The sequence below is a fragment of the Monodelphis domestica genome, chromosome 1, assembly GCF_027887165.1.
Source record: "Monodelphis domestica isolate mMonDom1 chromosome 1, mMonDom1.pri, whole genome shotgun sequence".
Classification (NCBI taxonomy): Eukaryota; Metazoa; Chordata; class Mammalia; order Didelphimorphia; family Didelphidae; genus Monodelphis; species Monodelphis domestica.
The window spans coordinates 4,283,896-4,306,136 of record NC_077227.1 but is presented as its reverse complement, the minus strand read 5'-3'; positions in this window follow the sequence as shown (position 1 = coordinate 4,306,136).

Below are 22,241 nucleotides of genomic sequence, written 5' to 3'. Positions count from 1 at the left end.
GAGAGCCCTGAAGGGTGGATGCCAAAGCCTTTATTTTGACACAGACTAGATATGGGATCTTGGTCATTTATGAAACTATTTTAATGATTCGTAAAGTGGGGATAAGAACTCCTGTTGAGCTCAAAGGGTTTTTGTGAGGACCGTGTAAGATGAAGCAGAATCTGAGCAAGCTTTTGGAGCAGAGCCATTATTGGTAGCATGGTTGCAGAGACCCTAAGTGCTGCTATGGATGCCCACACTCTCCAGAGGAGAATCCACCAAAGGTCCAAACCGAGCCGGTGAGAATGGGCTCACTCTGCTTACAAAGGGCATCTGGGACTTCTGATCCCTCCTTCTTTAGAAAGCCCTTGCCTTGAAACAAGCTTATTTGGAGACTGAGGTATGAGTTGTAATTCCCATTTCATCAGAAAGCAAACTGAGACTCTTTAGTGAGCCTTCTATCGGCACACAGTGAGTGCCAAAGTTTGGATGATAATCCAGGTGTCCCACTCCAAGGCTGAGCTTTTCCTGGCCACCCTCTCTGCGGTTTCCATGACTTGGAGAGCTGGGGAGTGGCTACTGCAAGGAGCAGAAGGCAAACCAGCTGGGAGGAAGGCGAGGAAGGAAAGGCAGGCGAGCTTTGCTAGTTATTAGAGGAACTGGAAGAAGGAAGAGTTGGAAGCTTTCTTTCTCTTTCAGGGCATTTTATTCATAGAAGTATCAGACTATCCGGGAAGGATCCGTGTTGATAACTACAGGGCTTTATTGTCTGTTTACTATATTATTATAAGAATAATCCAGAAGTGCATCTGGCCTTGTAGCCAGGGAGACTCCAGGATAATTTCTGCCTTAGATATTTATTGATTGTGTGAACACAGACAGGTCATGGGCAACTATTAGAAGTCATTCTGTTACAGAGGAATGACCAATCTGCCTCAGAGGACGGCATTTCCACACTGGGATTTTCCCGCACTAAGGAAAACAGAGATGCACGTTGTTTTCCTCTTCTAAATCCTCCTCAGCTATCGTATCAGAGTGCTGTTGGCTTGGGTACTCGAGCGCCATATTCATGGAGTGCTTGTTCTAATAGATTTTACCAAGCTGGGCAGGATTTGAGGATAAGTCCAAGGTCATGTGTCTACCCTGAGGGAGGGTCTAATCACCAGACTGGCAGGGAGTTGAATTTTTCCACCACAGCTCTTGGAGAGCATCGCCCAAGTTGCAGTGGAGTTTCAGTGTGCTTCTATGAAGGGATTAACACGCACATTAATGAAATTACAGATGCTTAAAAACTTGAACTATTGTTGGTAATAACAGCTCACACTCATAAAGCCACTTAAGTGGTGCTGAACGCTTTCCTCACCACAGCCCTGCCCATAAGTAGACTGGCCAAGCTTGCTGATGCCCATTTCACAGTTAAGGAAACTGAGTTTCAGGGAGATTAATTGACTTCCCCAGGATCTCACAGTTAGTAGGTGTTGAGGCCAGGAATTGAAGTCAGGCCTCCAAATGACAAGCCCAGAGCACTTTCTGCTACATTGGCATTCCTGTTTTCATGCTGACGCTGGCTCGCCAGGGCACACTCCTTCCCTTTCCCTGACTGATGTCATGACAGTTTCCAGATCAGCCAAGCTCGATATCCAGGTCCTAGAGCACTTCCATGAGTGCTGACTCTTGAAATCCTGCTATTCTATTTCCGGACTGGCTTTAAAGGAAGCAGATGACTTGGAGAACTTTCAAAGCTCTCCATGGACAGCTTTTCTTTCACTTTCTTGTAGCCATAAAAATGAGTTTTCTGCCTTTGGACCAACTCTGATTTGTGCCAGCAAGAATGCTGTGAGTTCATAGAGTAGACTTTTCTACCTCCCACGAATACTTCCAGAATATCTTCCTAACAAAATAAATGTCAAACTGCTCATTGGTTTCTTCCAGTTCTCAATTGTTCTAGACACAGGTTTTCTATGAGAAGTGCTTTGCCTTGTTTTGCAGAGAACTTCCTGCCCTTGTGGGAGCAGGTCTGCTTTTGTATCTTCATTTCTCCGAGGCCCCTGGCAATTCCCATTCCTTGTTTGTAGGTGTCCTTTTCATATTTGTTGTGTTTTCATTAGTATTGGTAATACCAGTGATATTCCATTGTCTCTGTGATCTCCTGGGTGCATTCCCTCTAAGGATGCTGATTTCCCCCATCTATCCCTGCCTGTCTTTTGCCCTTTCCTTTGTGTCCTCCCTTAAATAAGTGGTGGGATTCCAAGCAGTGGCACACCATGATTCCTTTGGACATTGTGAAGATGCACATAGGTCATTCACAGACAATCCATTGCTCTTCCAATGGAACTAACCATCTGCCTTTTAATTTGTGTTTCCTTGATGATATCCTCCATCCATTAGGTACTCCTATCTAATATGTTGGTAATGTTTCACTGCCTGCTCTCACCCACCCTGTGCTTCTCTGCTGTCCTGTGGGGAATGCCAACTTTCAGTTCTTTGGGGCCTATCAGGTTCCATGTCTTGCAACTGTTCAAGAACGCCAGAGGCATTGTGGTATATAGGAGGAGGGCCTCGGTTTCTGGGAGAATTATGAGCACTTTGCTATTTCCCAAAGGTACTCCAGCCCATTTATTCTTCTTGTTCAATTATATGGTGCTAATAGATCACATGTAAAAGTCAGTTTTTGTCACAGAATTTTAAAAACATTAATATTTCCGGGACTGGCCCATTAATCTAACGCTTGAGGTCTATTGCTCGATGCCAAATCAAGAATCAGAGATTGTTAGGGCTGGGTTAGGAAGATCCCGGATCAGAAAACCAGAGAAATTCAGAGTTGGGAGCAAACTGTATGGGCCATTTAATCCAAGCCCTGTGCCATAGGTTCAGGGTGGTACAAAGGCAAGAAGGATGGCTTTGGACTGAGAGGACCTGCATTCAGATCTCAGCTCTGCCACTTGCTAACTGTGCAACCTTGGACAAATCATCTAATCTCTCTGGACCTGTTTCTTCACCTGTAAAATTAGGAACTTGAAGGAAATGATGTTTAAAGTACCCTCCAGCTCTCAATCTTGAATCCTAGATTTAGAATTGGAAGGAATCTGAGAGATCCTCTAGTCCAATACCCAGACTTGAGAGACAAGGAAGTGAGACTTGCAGATTTTGGGGCATAACACAACTACAACAACAATAGTGTGGCAGGCTTGGTGGTAAAATGCTTTTCCTCTTAGCAGCTAGATGGTACAATGGATAGAGCACTGTGCTAGTAATTAGGAAGACTCATCTTCATGATTTCAAATTTGGCTCCAGCTATGTGACCCTGGGCAAGTCACTTAACCCTGTTTACCTCAGTTTACTCATCAGTAAAATGAACTAGAGAAGGAAATGGCCAACCATTCCAATGTCTTTGCCAAGAAACCCTGAATGGGGTCATGAAGAATCAGACTGAATAACAAATTTCAGACTCCCAAATCAATGCTTTCCCCACTACATCACACTTGATATGTGTTGTCTGACGTGTACACCTTCACCCTGAACAAGCTGACTTAGATACATAGACACTGTGTTCTCCTGGACTTTCTTGTTGTCTAATTACTTCTTCTCTCTCCTCTCCTAGCTCCTCAGCCTGTTCTTAACCCCTTAAATAACGGTTTCTGATTTTCTTTCCTTGGTTCTCTCCTTGACTCTCTCTGCGCTCTCTTTTCCAACAGTCTCAGTCACTCTTCAACTATCACCTCTCCCAGATAAAGCAGAATTCCTGGCATGTAGTCATACATATTTATTTCTGGAGGCAGCTAGACAGAAGATTGCTTAGTGATACGGGTCTGAAATCAGGAAGACAAGTTCAGAGCTGGTCTTTACACTTATTTGTTGTGTGATCCCGGGCACATCACTTAACTTAATGCCCCCTCTTATCTGGCAACTCCAAGGAATAAAATCCCCCTTCGAGTTTAAACTCATCACCACTGACCTCATCTTATGTTGTTCACGCGAGCCTTAACTGACTCCCCTTCCTCTCCCCTCTGGGATGCTATACTCCTCCCAAAGCCGTCCTTTATTGAAGGCAGAAACTAGCCTGTCAGCGCACTTTACCTTGCATCTGCAGTTCTGTCTGGTTTCAGCTCTTTGGAACAAGCTGCCTCTGCACCAGGCACCTCTTGGTGTCTTTCTGCCTCTTTGTATTTGTTGGCTATCCCTTTAGATTGTAAGACCATTGATGGCATGGGCTCTCTTTCTTTTTTGTTAATCGTATTACCAGTGCTTATGACAGTGCTTGGCACATAGTAGGCACTCAATAAACATTTACTGGACTTCTAAAAAACTCTTATGTTCGGTCTTAGAGTCAATACTAGGTATTGGTTCCAGGGCAGAAGATTGGTAAGGGCTAAGCATTGGGGGTCAAGTGACTTTCTTGGGCCACACCCAAGACCTCTCATCTCCATATTTTATTTGTTAGCCTGGTTTATTGGACTTTTAACCTCTTCTAATGAACTTCTGCTTGCCTCAGTTTTCTCAAATGTAAAATGGAGATAATAATTGTACCCACCTCCCAGGACTGTTGTGAGAATCAAATGATGCACTATATGAAAAGTGCTTAGCACACCTGGCTTGGATGCTTAATGAAGACTTATTTCCTGATTTGTCTTTTATATAGATTATTCTGATATTTCCATCTCTAACCATCACTTTGCTTCAGAGCTCTGGAGACATATTTTAGGACTGCCCCGAATGGGAGCACGTCCGTTAGGGAGACTTTTCCCTTTTGAGGAAGGTCAATTTGCTTAATATATTTAAAAGCATTTATATTGTTTAAACATTTTGTCTTTTTCTGATCTATACCCTTTGTTTTTTTTTAATTTTATAGTATTTTATTTGATCATTTCCATGCATTATTCATTAAAGACAAAGATCAATTTCTTTTCCTCCCCCTCCCCCATAGCCGACGCATGATTCCACTGGGTATCACATGTGTTCTTTATTCGAACCCATTGCCATGTTGTTAATATTTGCATTAGAGTGTTCATTTAGAGTCTCTCCTCTGTCATGTCCCCTCAACCTCTGTATTCAGGCAGTTGCTTTTTCTCGGTGTTTCCACTCCCATAGTTTATCCTTTGCTTATGAATGGTGTTTTTTTCTCCTGGATCCCTGCAAATTGTTCAGGGACATTACACCGCCCCTAATGGAGAAGTCCATTACGTTCGATTATACCACAGTGTGTTTGTCTCTGTTATACCCTTTGTTTTTATGTCACAACCATTGCTCAGTATATCCTTCTCCCAAAAATGTGATTCGGCAAACCTACATCCATTGTGACCCACCTTTACAATGTGGGAAAGAAGTATGTCATTTTGTAGTGTTTTCTAGGGGCAAATGGCACGCTGGAGCTTCTTCTTTTTTCCTTTTTTGTTATTCTCTTCACTGACATTATTGTCGTTCCTGGGCATGTGGCTGTCTCTGTTCTGCTAACTTCACTCTGTATCAGTTCAGGCGTTCTCTTGCCCCCCAACGCATGCATTCCCTCACCCTAAAATCAAGGCAGTCAAGAAGATGCAGGGAGAACAGTGTTGCCTTTTCCGTGGATTCCTGAAGACTGAAGAAGGCATCTGAAGTTTTCTTCTTCGTGATTCCCATCCTTCTCCGGGCTTCCTCGTAATACTCCACACATCCATGCATCTCAGCCTATTTGGCCATTCCTCAATGGATGGGCCCTCCTTTTTAACTGGGATGGCAGCGCCATCTGACTTAAGGAAGCCCGAAAAAGCGATGTGAGGGAAGAGTTGGCAATGAAGCCCATGGAAACGCAAATAACATTCCTCCACATCATGAAGTGTTGGTGCCAGTGCCCTTGTAAGTGGTCATTAAGGCTTAGAAATGTCATCTCTACAGATTTACATATCTATATACATACCAGTGTATACTTCTCATTGTCAGATTCTCCCCATTACCGCCTTCCCCATTTTCCACATATGGAAGCTAATACTGGGAGAAGGCAAATAATATACCCAGGGTCAGTTAACCTGCCTGGGCTTTAATTTCCTCGTCTGCAAAATAAGGGAGCTGAGCTAGATCGTCTATATGTCTCTATTTATTGCCTCTTCTAGCTCGAAATTTCTCTCCCTAGAATATGTTAGCTAAAGGGATGAATATGGAGTGTTAACATTTCAGGCTTGTAGCCCAAGGAGTTTCTGATGACACCTGATTTGTTTGCCTTTTGCGGGAGACAAAACTCCCAGGTGGCCAGTGCCATTAAAGGACGGTCACTTGTGGCTTTGCTGTCATTCTAAATGAAAACAAACCCACCGAAGGGACAGGCTAAGATTTCTGTCTTTCTGGGCTGTGACTGTTCTGAGACTCACTCCGGACTCTGTTTCCAGTGAATCCTTGTTCTGCATTTCAGGTGTTGTATAATAGCATTGCACTTGTGCCACGTGATAGCTAGCGTGTCTCCTCTTATCCTGGACATGGAGTCATGGAGGTCAATAGGTTGAGTTGGAATCACGGCTTCGAGTCTTTTTGTTTCTTGAAGATTGAAGGCATTGCTCGAGTCGCAGCTCCTTGAACCAAGAAGTCATATTTATTCTCTTGCATCCTTTGCCTTTGGCCTGAGGATGCCGGGCTGCCATGCTGCCTGTATTGCCAAGCCCCATCCCGCCATACTCCTCTTCCTTCCTTGCCTGCTGCATTATTGCAGGCCTCTTGTTTCCATCAAATCTCTCGTAGAGGCAGTCAGCCCAGATATTAGTTTTCATTTCTACAGTGGTCTCTCCCCCCCCCCCCCCCAGGATTGGAATAACTCTCCCGTTTCCCTTTCATTATCCCTTCATCTTCATTGGCTTTTGACTGCACACCCCAATTTGGCATCCTCTGCTAAATTCATCGACGAGCTCTCTATTTTCCAAAATGCTTTCAGAGATAAAGACCAGAACTACTATTAATCTTGCAGCACTCTCGGCAATGCTGTGTGACAATTGGATTTCTTATCAATGGGACTTGTTCTTCTTTCGGTTCTTATCGAAGACAATTCAGACTCAATTTGCAAGTAACATTTAATGAGCAGCTCCAGACCTTTCCCTTCCTCCTGTGGCTTCTACCAGCAAGTATCACAGCTTCTTACAGGTCTTAAAGGATTTGGAGGTTGGAGATTTGCCCTGCTTGGGAAATGTCATCATCTTGGGGCTGTACTTGGGTCAAGGTTCTGTACAGTTTGGGAGGTGGTTTCCCAGGCCCTCTGGAAGCCTTCTCAGCAGGCATTAGGGCTTGGCCCTCACAGGCTCAGACTTGGAAATCTCCGGATCTGGTATGAGGCAGCAGGAGAGAACTTCAGTAGAGGATTGGAACTGGAGCACTAGTTGATGTAAGCCCTTGTTCTCCTGCATAGATCTCTCCCCTCAAGTTGCCTTTGGAAGAAGCTCTTGGCGGGTGGTTGGTCCATCCATCATTGCTTGCATTTTAGTAGTAAATTGGTGCACAAATTCTACGGAGTCGATAGCCAATGCCAGTGACTGCTTGAGAACTATTTCTTCTCAGGCTTTGCTGAAGGCTTGGCCGTGGCAAAGATTAGAATGTGTTCCCCAGCAATGGAAGCTCTTCACATGCCACCCAAGATGCTTAGTAAGTACTTTTGGTGCTGCTGCTTGCTACCCACAGTGACCAAGGTTAAGGAAAAACCAAGCCCCAACTGCCCGCAGTCATGGAGACAAGCCCGACGTAAGAGGCTTACAGTGTACTAGGAAATGATTTCAAGTGGAGAGACAGCCAGGTGTACGCGGGGCTCAGGGAGGGCCTCCGAGAAGGCTTCAGTTGGGCTCTGTGTGCACATAACCAAGGGTGCCCATTAGCCAGGACTTTCCAGGATCTGTTAAGTCACAGCGTGATTGCCAAGTATTCAGAGGATTCTGGAGACTTCACGGCTTCTCTGTTTCTGGTTCTTTTTTTAATTTAAAAAGTGGATGTACCAAATTCAAGAAACTCGACACTTTTGGAATCCAAAATAGAACATCCTCATTAGCTACTTGTGTAAATCTTGAAATTTCTCAGACTTGTGAATGTTAAAAATTTCCACATTGAGGAATCCTCCATTGGAACAAATTCCCTACTGGGAAACATTCCCCATTTTGATGTGAGAACTTGCCAGGATCAGAAATGGGAGGACCTCTACTCCACCCGCACTTAAGACTGCTTTAGGGGAGAAAACTCCTTGCTAAACAATGAAAGTACTTGGACCCATGCTTATAATAAGGCAAGGAGTTCTTTGAGTCAGGCCTGTTTTTAGAATGGATACAATGGGATGCTCGGTACCTAAAAGGGCAAAATTCCAGAGCAAAATGTTGCTTCTCTCTTGGCTTTACCCTTTTCTCCCAAAAGTTACTGAAGAAGTCAGATGAGTCCACCTTCATTCACGTCACTTTCAGTGTCCTCCTAAATATGGTGGAGTTGAGGAATCCATTATCCAATCAGAGTATATCAGAGCTGAAGGGGGCCATGCCAGTCACCTAGTCTGCTCCTCTAGACAATGAGCTATGAAGTGATTTGCCCAAGGTACCCATTTAGTAACAAATACTAATAGCCAAATCCTTAGACTCTAAACCTATAATGTTTATATATAAGCTCAAATATAATATAATATATATATATAATACAATATAAGAATATAAGCTCAAAACATTCTTTTAGAGTAGAGTAAACAGTGCCATAGAAGTCAAGTGGTTTGGGGGAATAAATGAACAAGTTGTGGTATAGGGTTGGAATGGAATACCATCATGCCATGAGAAACAATGAACAGGATGAGTTCAGAAAAATCTGGAAAAACATATAAACTGATGCAAAGTACAGCAAGCAAAACCAGGAGAATATTGTATACAGTAATAGAAATATTATATGACAATCAACTGTGAAGGACTAAACTATTATTAGCAAAACAAGTTTCTAAGATATCCACAAGTGACTCACAAAGAAAAATGCTCTCCCCGGCCAAAGAAGGAACTGTTGGAGTCTGACTGCAGATCAAAGCATGCCATCCTCCACTTTATTTCCTTCATGAGGTTTTTTTTTATGTGTGTGATATGAATCACACACATGACAAAATGATTGTCACAGCAATATGGAAGTAAGTATTACATGAAAGTGCATGTATAACCTACATCAGACCACCATGTGGGGAGGGGGAACTAGGAAAGAAGAAAATCTGAATTTTAAAAGGTCAAAAAATACCAATTGTCAGGGGGCAGCTGGGTAGCTCAGTGAATTGAGAGCCAGTCCCAGAGATGGGAGGTCCTAGGTTCAAATTTGGCCTCAGCCACTCCCTAGCTGTGTGACCCTGGGCAAGTCACTTGACCCCCATTGCTTATCCCTTACCACTCTTCTGCCTTGGAGCCAATACACAGTATTGACTCTAAGATGGAAGGTGAGGGTTTCAAATAAAAAAAATACCAATTGTCAAAAAGCATTTCTACATGTGCCTAAGATGAAAGTTTTTCATTAGAAAGCAGTCACGTGGTTTGACCAAAGCCACATGTAATTAGTAAGAAAGGAAGGATTAGAACCCTAGTTCGGGGCTAGTTCAGCCCAGTTGTGGTGGCCTGAGCACATGGAGGGGGCACTACATCTCTAGTAAGTTGTGTGCTGGATGAGCCAAGCTGGGCCTAGGGTTGGATGCAAAGTTAGTAACGTGAACTCGGTAAGGACTCCTGCTTGTCTCAATATTTTCTCATTTTCTTTTGGCTTTCTACTATAGGGTCTTGGCGGGGGGGGGGGGGGGGGCTGGAGAGAGAATTTGACCTCATCTCAGCTAAACTTGATGGAGGAAGGGTGATGTTTAGGATATGCAAAGGCATAACCAGGGGTATAATAGAAATTTCTCCAAAGACCAGCAGGGATGGTGGAAGCCCTACTTCCTGGGAAAGCCTGTGGATCTTCTGCAGATAGGAGCAAGAGGAAAATCAAAGGGGAGAGAGGCAAGAGCTGCCATGACTGTTAGACCATCTCATCTGGGGACAGGTGACAGCTAGCATTTCCAACCGGAGATAATTTCTTGTATTTCCTTTCTTTAGATTTTTCTCCCTCGTTTCCAAGTACAAGGATTGCTAGACATTTACAGGTAAGGAAATAGAGACCTGGAGCCTCACAGCTAGTGTTGAAGGTGAGGTTTGAAAACAGATTTGTTCATTCCAAGACAGTGCTACACCATACTGCATCCTTCAGATAAGCACATAGTAGCTACTGCTGCTTCAAGAATGCCCTTGTGGGGGCAGCTAGGTGGCTCAGTGGATTGAGAGCCAGGCCCAGAAACGGGAGATACTGGGTTTAAATCTGGCCTCACACACTTCCTAGCTGAGTGACCCTGGCCATGTCACTTGACCCCCATTGCCTAGCCCTTACACTCAAAACATAGTCTTGATTCTAAGACAGAACGTAAGGGGTTTAAAAAAAAATGTCTGTATCACTATCACTAAATACAAAGTCTGGCACTTAAATGCTTGTAGATTCTACACAGCCTTTTCCTACAGACCATAAAAAATCTGCCATAAGCTTCCTGAGACAGCTCAGAAATCAGCTAGGAAAGAGCCCTGGTCCACTAGCAAATCATCTTCCTCTTTCCTGCCAGAATGAGTCTACTCACCACTCTGACAACCTTGATGGCCCATCTGGCCTCTTTAGTAATTAGGAAGACAGCTGCTGTAGGACTCTGCTGGGAACTGTCCAAGGTCCTAAAAGCGAGGGTCATCTTGGAAGGCAGACTCTTCAGAGTGAGTCAATGCACTGCACGGAAGGCCCAAGCGAATAAGTATTCATCGCCATTTTCTTATATGTCTACTCAGATTTTCTTTTCACGGGACCCTCAGAGAGCAGATAAAAAACTAAGCCTATCCATTTGGCATCATTTACACAGCAAGAATCAGGCGTCAGAATTTTAAGATTAAATGTACTATCCTATTGGGAAAAAAAATAAAAAGGAACTGGTTACTTCAGGGTCTCAATTACATTCATTTTTCTTATTAGCCCAGTAAATCTTGGAATGTTCACTTTAAGATAAGCCATCAGAGAGATTTCCTTTGATCTGCTAATGATCGATTGTTAACAATTAATCTTTTTGGTTTCTTTGTTTTTAACCAACACATTTCTTATCAGAAGTACACATCACATTAAAACTAGGCAGCACCAACAAAATAGATCTCCCTTTTTTGCCATCGTACAAGAGTTTGTGCAGGCTAATGGCAAAGGCCACTTTTTAACTGCCCATGACCTTCCTTGGTATTTGCCTAGTTTTGAGAGAAATGTGATGAAGTTCAGGAAAAGCATGAGCAAGTGACCACAGGCTGAGCTACCAGGGAAGGGGTGCAATCTGCATCAATGGAAGGAATATCCACATAGATGGACTTATAGATCCATTTGATTATTGGAGTATTTGAGCCATATATTTTCTGGAAGCATCTGCTTATATATTCTCACTGGTGCTTCATGGAGATACCACTATATGTGGCCAAGGAAGTCACATGTGAGCCTACTGACCACTTCTATGAATGTGGACTGGGAGCAGAGCAACTCAGCTACAAAATAGAAGATTATTTTGCAGCAATTTAACTTCCCTGTTCCTATCTAGAAAGTACTGAAGGTTTTTCAGTTGTCCAACTTAATGAGGCAGAAGTAGTGAAAAGGGTGTTGGGTTATGAGTTACTGTAGGATTATAGGATTCTGATCCTAAATCTCCCATTAACTAGACATTAAAATGGGATTATTGTCTTCTTTCTCTGTTTGTTTCCCTTCTGGAAAGCAAGAGCTTCAGAGGAGATAGCTTCTGGGTGGGAAGATGAGGTGGGGACAATGATTGCTGCTGTCCCTATGCCCACCCACTTGAAAGCCTCCAGAGAAGAAAATAAGAGATTATTCACTCAGAGCTTTTGTGTGTATTCCCAGCTCTGTCTCAGCCTTTGCCAAGGCATTGATGAGTCCTGGTTTCTTCGACAACCAGAACTGTCATCATTGTATAGATGTTTATGACATGATCAGGTGTTTGTTCCCCAAAAATACATGTGCTGAATGTGCAGCATGTAGAAATCATTGCACATGCTCTGTATAGCCCTCCAGGAAGAGCAAATCTGCCCATACATACACTGTGAAGACAGAATTAACTCTTCTTTTTTCTATTTTTAGTTAATCAAATCAAGAAATTAAAGTACCCCTACTTAGTAGCTAGCTAACCATTAGGTAAGAGAGCTCACAGGTCACTCATTAGTTCACACACCCAAAGGCCATAAACACTGCAAATTGAAGGACTGCAATTGGTTCCTGTGAAGAGTTGGAGAGACAGGAAATGATGTGGAAAAGAGATCAACATGGTCTGGCCTCTTTTCTTCCTTGGCTTTTGGAGAGACTCTTCCCTTGGATTCTGTGTCAGTGAGTAGAGCTGAAGAGACACACTTTTCCTTGGAATCATTCTGCATTTTTGGAGCTCTGGTTGAAGGCACCACGGGGATTTCTGGCAGAAGATGCCACTGGGACTTCCTCGTGGAGATCAGGACTTGAGGGAGCCCCTGCTGGGGGCTGAGCCAGACTTCACCAGAGCAGCACTTAGGGCTGGTAGGCTAAACCAGACTTTGTCTCCTTCTTACATTTCCCACTTTCAATATCTCTACCTTGTTGTAAATAAAAGCTGCTAACAGTCATTTTGACTTAGGGGTTGATATTTTATAAATGGCGACCCCTTTTATAACTCTCATATTGAGTCAAAACCTAATTTAAGTCTTATAGCACCAAGGACTAGGCATATTTTGACAGTTTCTTCCCAATGCATATATCCTAATACATTTTTCCATTAATTGCTGCTCTTTTCTTCTGGCCATTTAGTGAATCCTAAACCACTACCTAATTTTGTTTTTATCCAGACCAAACCATTTCATACTGTCCAGCAGTAAATTAGCAAATATGTATAAAATGCCCATTATGTGCCATTTGCTATGGTCATTGTGAGGGTACAAAGACAAAAAGGACACACTCCCTGCCTTGAAGTTTACATGCTATACTGTGACACTCCTTACAAATAAGTCATTTTTACAAATGTTTAGAAAATGAACACGATGTGATTTCAAGAAGAGTCAGCACCAGCAACGGGGGATATGAAGGGGAAAGTTCAAGAGAAGTTGGCAGGGGCAGCTAGCTGGGTAGCAGTAGATTGAAAGCCAGGCCTAGAGATGTGAAATCCTGTGTGGAAATCTGGCCTCAGACACCACCAAATGCCAAGCGTTACCACTTTACCACTCTTCTGCCTTGGAAATGACACGTAGTATTAATTCTAAGACAGAAGGTAAAGGTTTGAAAAGTTGAAGAGATGGCACTTGAGTTAACTCTTGAATAAAGCACGGAATCCAAGATGTAAAGGTTAAGAGAGATGCCATCCCAGGAGAAGGGACAGCCAGAGCAAAGATTCAGTGTGGGAACTGGAATGGGGTATATGAAGAAGAGCAAGCGGTCCAGCTTGTCTGCAAAATAGAATGCTTGGATGCGAGGAATGGGCAACCTGGAGCTAGGCACAAGACAGCATTAGAGACTTGGTCAAAAAGCTGCAGGAAATCCAGACACACAATGTCGGTGGCATTTTCGACATTTCCCACTATAGTAACTGTGTACAAAAGGGAAATAAGGATAGTCTGACGTGGCTTATTCATAATAAGGCTCTGCCTGTCCATGGTGGCCACTGCTTTTTTTTCCCCTAAGTGTTCATGTTTCCCCTTTAATAAAGTGTGATGGAATCATGATAGAAATTCAAGCCAAGCTCAGTAGTCACCATTTGTAAATGCCATCATCTTTGCCTTTTCTTGGAAATCACAGTATTTGCCCATCTTCCACTTGAAGATTTCATTCCCCTCCCAGACCCTCAACAAAGTATCTCAAGAATCACAGACAGGAGGGGCTCAGCAGGTATTTCCAGTCCCTAGAATGTAGTTTGGCCAAGCGTGATCGCTTCAATCCTCTGAGGGCAGCTAGGTGAATGCAGAATCTCCCACTTGCCATCAAAATTGCTTAAAAGGCCTTTTTTGCTGTCCTTAGCATTCAGTCCCAGACTCACATCATTTAGGGCTTTAGCACTCCTGACACTGTTTTTCCAGGACTGCATACAGTGCCTCCTTTGTATTCATCCTCCGTCTCTTGCCTTTGCTTCCATCTTCTGTGTATGCTTTTTAAAAATCGAAGTTGGTTGGTGAGTTCTTTGTTTATCTGCATCAATCTCCTTAGACAGGTGCCCCTTTTCTACCTCATCAAAAACATTTGTGATTGTGTCTTTGGGATTTGATACCTAAGAGCTTTCCTTCCCTATCTCCTCAGCCCTGATCTGACTTCTACTAGACAGTGGACCCCTAATGTCTATGTAGTCTTTCTCTCATTTTTAAAAATCTATCATTCCCTATGAGAGGGGGGGCGTTATATATGATTGCCCTTTCTCTCCTTTGCTAAGATGACTTGGTCACTGTCTCCCAAAATTCCCATATACTCTGTTCTCCCTAATTTGCTAAAGTCAAGTCCAGATGAACAGTTCTCTTCTTTGATTCTTTTCCCTTTTGAGGAATGAAATTATCAGTAAAGCAAGTCAAGAAGTTTATAGCTGCAAATTTACAGCAGACAGTCAGAAAATGAGACTGACAAATATAGTCTCAGTACCTGGATCCCAGGCTCCCAACCCATCCCAGCGTTTGACCTTATACTGGGAGACATCATTATACCTGTTTCCCCCTCAAACTCTAGCCTCCTATTTCTTTGATCTTATCACCTGTCACCAAAATCTTTTTTTCTACTTCAGTGACATGAGGATGAAACCCTTGATCTCATTAGGACATGCAAATTTTCCACTTCCATGATTGGCATCTTAAAACCTCTACCAGAATCAGGTGCTCTTCCATCTTCTCCTTGTGTCTCACTTCCCTAACCTATTTTTCATCCTTAGTCCTATCTCCCTGCTTGGGCCTCTCCCCTCATTCCCAATATATTACCCCAGCCTTATTTGCCTCCCTTTCCAACATGAATTATTTCATTAACTAGTTCCATTATATATTAGAATCACTTGAAGCCATCTTCTATTGAGATTGACTCTTGGCCAAGCCCCAACCCAAGGTTCTTACTTCACTGGCCTTCTTTGATGTTACTGGGCTTTGGAAAAAGTCACACAATGAGTCACTTAATAAATATTTATTAAGAACTGCTATGTGCCAGGCACTGTCTAAAGGATGGGGATGCAGATGCTGGTGATGTGGGGGAAGAAAATACAGTCCCTAACCTTTAAGGGGCTTACAATTTAAGGAGAGAAGGCAACACACAAAAGGAAGGTGAGAGGAGTAAATGGATCATCCCTGGGTTAAGGGCATTATGAGCGTCCAAAGGAGGGCAGTAGAGTGGGAAATGAAGAGATGGTTGGCCTGGATGCCCTTGCTAAATGGAGGCTCTGAGAGGAGCTCTTCACTACCCCCTCCAATCAGAGGGCCCTGATGCAGCATCTAGTGATGAGGTGTGAGTGCCCACATTGATGTGATCTTTGCAGGATAATGAGCTCCCAGGGAGCAGAGCAAAGAATCCAAAGGGATGCATGCAGCCAGGTGAGAAATGAATCAAATGAGCCCACTGCAAATGTAAATGAGAAAAGTCTCCACTGGACTCTCACTCTCTTACTGATGCATGCCAACCTTGCTATTGTTCCCCAACTCCCTGGCTATTGTAATTGCCATAAGTCTTTCCAGACCTTCTCTTCTTTCAAGACCCCTGCACAGCCTGCTTCTTTCTGCCTCTCCACAGCTGACCTGGGTTCCAGAGTTACTAATGAAGCAGGGACTAACCCTCCTGAGCAACTAAAAGCATCATTTGGTACATGAAGGCTTAGCAGATTCTCCTCCCCTTGAGTACCACTTCATATGGAATTCTCACCTGTTGATCTGGTGTTCATTCTCTTTGCACTCATTCTGAACGTGTTTACACATGTTCCTACAATGGACGTTCTTTGCAAGTAGATTGTTTCATTCTTTGTTGTCACTATTTAGTCCCTACTGTCTGCCGTGTAGAAGAGCTCAAGACATGCCTGATTGATTGATGGGCTCTCTCTTTGTCCTTATTAGAGGGAGGTAGAGAGAGAAGTGGACCCAGAGTCAGGAAGACTGAGTTCAAATCCAGTTTCAAACACTTATTAGTGGTATGGACCTGACCAAGTCACTTAATTTCTTGGCTGTCTTCAGTTTTTCATCCATAAAAGAAGTATAATAATATCACCTACCTCTCTGTTGTAAGGATCAAACAGAATGATATTTATAAAGGACTTTGCAAATCTTCAACCTCTTTACAGTGTAAATGCTATTATTATTGTTATTTCATACCTGTAAATCTCTCAACCACAACCTCTAATATTTCCTCCTTCGAGAAAATCTCTGATGAAAAAGGTGGTCCTCCTCTTCACCCCAACCAATCCCCACTCCCTCTCTTTGCTCCCTTACTCTCTCAGCCTCCTTTCCATCCTCCCACATCCTCTGGAAGCTTTGCTCCTCAGCAGCTCCTTCTATTCTGAACCTTCAGGAAACTACTTTCCTGCTGTCTACGAACGTGTCCTCATCCCCTCACGCACACTTAAAGAAAACCTTCCCTTGAACCTGTTGCCCCTCAAATCTAGACTTCATATTCCCTCCTCTTAACAGTGAGTTCTGATTTTTGTTCCCCAGCCTCCTACTCCCTTCTCAACTCTTTCATGGACTTTGCCCCTCCAGGCTGCCCTATCTGAGGTCCCCAACAATCCTCACCCGCCTTTCCTCAAGGGGAGCCGCAGCTCTTTATGAGCAGATGATTTCTCTTTGGCCCAGGGAGTTCCAGTACCAAACACAGTGATTGACACAGCACACAGTAGGCATTTACAAGATAGTTATTGAATTGAATCAATGCTCATTCGGCAACATTTCTCCTATTAATCATTCCCTTTTCCAGGATGCTCTCTCCTCCCTGGACTTTCATAAAGTTGCTCCCAGCTGCTCTTCAGACTTCTTTGCTGTAAGATTCATTGGGACCCTTGTGGGGAGGGATGTCTCTTCCTCCCCCAACCCCACCCCTATCCCCAGGCAGAATTTCTCTTCTTTGAGTTCAGCTATCATCTCTATGCAGATTTCTCTCAGCCTCAACTATGCCAATTGATATCATACATCGATTTAATATAAATATATGATGTCGATATCGTATAACATGCCTAAATCCATATTAATATAGAGGATGACAACATGTGGGAATTACTATTGAATTCTGATATCTTTTATGAAATCATTTTTCCCTTAGCCCCACCCCCTCCAGGAAAGACTGAAGCAGCCTGATTCTAAGCTACCAACAGCTTCTCCCCAGGCTCTGGAGCTAGGGAGGGATCTCCCTTCTTTTGATTGGATCTTGGTAGAATGACAGGATTAGGGTTAGGGCCCAGCAGTGACTTGATCCACTTGAGAGATTAAACCAAGAAGCTCTAGCCTACCCAGTGGGGAAGTATAGTGAATCCTAATTAAGGGGGGGGTAGCTGGGTATCTGGGTATCTGGGTAGCTCAGTGGATTGAGAATCAGGCCTAGAGACAGAAGGTCCTAGGTTCAAATCTGGCCTCAGACACGTCCTAGCTGTGTGACCCTGGACAAGTCACAACCCCCATTGCCTAGCCCTTAGTGCTCTTCTGCCTTGGAACCAATACCCAGTATTGATTCTAAGTTAACAATATAATAGAAACAAGACAGGAGGGGAAAGGGGGGTGACATACTAATAAGACAGAAGAGTTGGCAGAAGTCCAAGAAGAGAAAGGCATGACTCATTTCTACCAGTGAGACCCACCTCAGGGCCCTCTACAGTCCCCTAGATGAACACAGTCATTCTGCGTTTAAAAGGAGACCCAAATGAGGGACACACTCGAGGTTCCCTGACACAACCTCACACCTCAGGACTGCCTTATAATACCCCTCGGAGGTTCTGGAATGCTGAAATCAGGAACAGGAGGAGAGCTCTGCCCTTCTCTCTGGAAGGCTGGGTCTCAGAGTTCAGTTGACTAGGGAGCTGTGCGCTTATTCAGATCAAAATTGAAATCTCTCCCTACCCAGGGCCCCAAGTCTACTCTTTGAGCACAGACGGTGCTCTCCCCCCATGGTTTGCTTGTCTCTCTTCTTCCTTTTACAGCCCAGGTTCCTGGATAAGGCTCAGCACTAGAGGAGCCCTAATCCAATCTAACTATCCTACTGTGCCTTGACTTTAATTAACTTTAATTAATAATGATCGTTATCATTGGCATCCCCATACCGAACAGAATGATTTGGTCCCACCTACTGAGCTGCCCCTGGGATGTTAATATCCATCAAGGATTTGTAGTCAAAATGCAAACCAAAGACATCATTCTTTAGCCTGGTGAAGTTGCTCAGCCTTTTTTAGGGTCATTCCCTCTAGAGAGAGGATGCTCCCCCTGTATTGGTCAGGCTGATCTACCATGGATGATAAGGATAAGTTCAGACAAAGTCTTTGGGTGCTTGATTACCTTCTTCCAACTCTTGGGCTGGCAGGCTCGATTTGCAGACCTGGGGAGAGGCTGGAAAAAAAGCATAAGAAAATTCCTTGTGCATGGCAGAGAGTCACATGAAGAAAAGAAGGGCCTATATGGAAGGCAACTATTGAAAATGATTGTTTTGGGTTGCAGCAAATTCATCATGTATCTCACGTCCTCAGTAGTTCACAGCTGGCCCCAAGCCAAGAGCCCCCACAAAGACCCGACTGCTTATGAGCCATGGAGGCATCCCCCAACTATGCTAGAGAGGCTTGACATGAGGTCAAAGACTCAAACTACAAAGGGAACAAGCAGAAAGGACATTTACCCAACTGAATCCCAAAGCTGATGCTTGGAAAAGTATGTTTGAAGTTACTCCAAAGTATTTTAATAAGTTACTCCTGAGAAAAATAATTAATATTAATAGTGCAAAGAAAAAAGCAAAGAAGAACACTGATAAAAAAAAGAGCTCAAACAAAGATGTCAAAGAAACAATATCTGAACAAAAACCAAATAGTTCAGGATTGATTTTATATGCTGGAGAGAGAGAGAGAGAGAGAGAGAGAGAGAGAGAGAGAGAGAGAGAGAGAGAGAGAGAGAGAGAGAGAGAGAGAGACAGATTGAGACAGAGACAGAGACAAAGAAACAGAGACAGAGACAAAGAGAGACAGAGAGAAAGAGAGAGAGAGAGAGAGAGTTTGAAAATACTACAAGTAGAGAGTGAGTGTATACTGATTGTCAGGACCTACAATTTCAATGGAGCAGTGCCCTCCCTTTCTCCACCTGCTACATATAGTCTTAGAGAGTTGCCTGGAGTCACCCAGCTGATATGGGACAGAGAAGAGGTTCCCATCCAGGCCCAGCTAATAGCAAGTCCACACTCTATCCCCACTGCGAGCTCTCTCAGTGAGAGTTATATTAGGGATTAATATTGGCCTTGGGAAAAGCTTGAAAATAAAACACCACATTTAAAATAACAATTAAATCTCTAAGCAAGACTAGAAATGGTACCTAATGAGGGCACACATGTAAGTGGTCTGTGCTAAGCTGTTTAAAAGGAAAAATTCTGCTGTCGGCTCATTAACATTTTCATGGGCCAGAATACAATAAGCTAGCGTGGGCCTCCCAGAGTGGAGGCTCCTATAAAAAGGCCTGGCCTGACCTGGTTGCAGAGATGCAGAGCTGGAAGGGCCTGCCAAGGTCATCAGCTCCAAACTTCTCATTTCATAGAAGAGGGACTGATGCCCAGACAAGGGGAACGTTCCAAGGTCACCAGGTAATAGGTAACAGAACAACAAGGGGCAGAATTCAAGCAGTGCAGTGGAAGATCTCTGCCTCAGTGACCTTGGGCTGGCCATTCTACCACCTGGAACCTCAGTTTCCCCACCTGTAAAACGAGAAGGTTGAACTGGATGGTCTCTGAGGGTCCTTCCCACTCTGAATTTATGAGCAAGTCTTCTGACTCAAATTCCCGAAATCTTTCTCCTAAACCACACTGCCTCCTGGTTCAAAGAGGGCTTCAATACTATTCAATGAAACCATAGAAAAAGTCCTCCTTTCAGAAGGAAAACTCTAAAAGTCCATGGAACAACTCATCTGGCCAACTTGGGTTTTTATACAATCTTGGCAGAAGTGATGTTGAATATAGAGAAGAGCATTTAACTTTCAATTAATTATGAGATCAGTCAGGGATTCAAGTTTGCTAACAGTAAATCACTCAGTGACAGGAAATCGGGTTTCGGAGAATGATCCCCAAGACCAAAGCAGTTAAACATAGTCAGCCGGAAGGATGGAGTTAGATAATGAGATACTTACCAAAATGGTTCATCTGCTGCCTAGGGGAGATTCAGAAACTTTGAGTGGAAATTAAAGGGCATTGAGATAATGAAAACCAGGGAGGGGCCCCTCCTCTCTGCCGATCACATCATTCCTCAAGGAGCTAAATCACTGGGAGCAGTGATGTGAAACCTCTATCCCAACATGGGTCAGGAGAAGTGCCGCGTTTTAATTGCAAGAACACTGGAATTGGAATGTGCCCAAGTAGGGTCCTGAGGATGAAATACCAGCGCCAGCTTCCAAAGGGTTTTACCTCTGAATTTAGTGCCTTGGATATCACCGACAGAAGAAATCTACCGCGTCACCTACAATGCCATAGCAAGAGTTAAAGTGAGGACTTTTTTTCAAAAAAGAAATCAATAAAAAGTCACTTGGAGCAGAAAGGCAAGAGAGGAAAAAAATGCTGGAGAGAATTATCTTCTCGAGGCTATAAAAAGAGGGCGATCCTTAAAATGGCAGAAACTTTCTATCTCATTTTATCTATTTAACAAGACCAACAATTGGGCGAGAAAATGAAATTTCCCAGGCTGCGACTATCAGAATGGGCCTGACACCAAAGGGATGCTGAACCTTTCTTCTACAATTTCTTATGGAAGCACAGATATGATCATCTCCCTGAAGGGAATGGGGAGGTGGGGATGCCATATGAAGATGTGATTTGGAGCATGGCAAGTCATGGAGGATGAGAAGAGAGACAGAGACAGAGAAAGGAGGGAGAGAGAATAACTGACATTTCTAGGATGCTTTAGAGACACAAAGTCATTCTTTAAACGTGGTATCTCATTTGAGTCTCATAACACCCTCAGCTTTTATTGGATTGATTTGGTGAAACCACTGAATTTGGGGGTGGGAAGGTATTTCAGGGGCCACCTTCTCCCGAAAGAACCTCCCACTTGAACCTACCCACCAAAGGATCATCCAGTGTTTCATTTAGTGAAGTCAGAGAATGTTAGTACGTCTCCTCCTCTACCATCAATGCCCAAGCAGTTCCCAGGCCCTGGAGAGAAAGAGAACAAAAGAACCTTGTCGTTATATTACCATCTAGGATGAGTTTGGAGGAAAATGGAACTAGAAAGAAGAAAATGAGCCTGAGAGTTCCAAAAGAGTTGTGTCTGTGTTGCCTGGAAAGGGGGAGAGAGAGAGGGGGAGAGAGAGAGGGGGAGAGAGAGAGAGAGAGAGAGAGAGAGAGAGAGAGAGAGAGAGAGAGAGAGAGAGAGAGAGAGAGAGAGAGAGAGAGAGAGAGAGAGAGAGAGAAGCAAAGAAAAAGTTGCTGCATTATTTAAGGATCCCGGGGGAAAAAAGAGAAGGGAGTGGGAAGAAGAACTTAATACCAAGAATAGGAATTCAAGGCTCTGAAATCACATTAGGCAGAAAGCAACCAAGCAAATGTAGAATTTAAAATAGTGAGATGCCATAAACTGTTATATTTAAAATAGTTAGAGACATAAACTGTAGTGAGTTAAAATGGTGGAAGATATAAATTATGCTAGATATAAGAGTGGGTGAGTAGATTTGACTGCAGGAAATATGTTTCCACTACAGTGTCTTGTTTTTAAATCAATATATAAGGTGGTCGCCAGGGAAATATTCCCAATTATTCAAATACCCAAGTCAACTGGGTTTTTATAGAGATTTTAATTAATACAAATGTGGAATTGAAGAAAAGAGAGAAAGAGAGAAAAAGGAAATAAGTATGAAGGGCCTTAAGCCAACATGGCATAGACCTGAGTCTTAAGAGAGAGAGAGCAGTCAGTCAGTCTTTTATCACTCACCACAAGATTTGTCTTAAGCAACGATGTCTGGGGAACAGCGTCTCCCCAGAGGGAGTTCCAGCCAGAGTCAGCCTCCCAAGGGACTTTTTCTCAAGAGATCTTCAAAGGGCCTCCTCCAAAAGAATCTATCTCCAAGGATCCAAGGATCTCT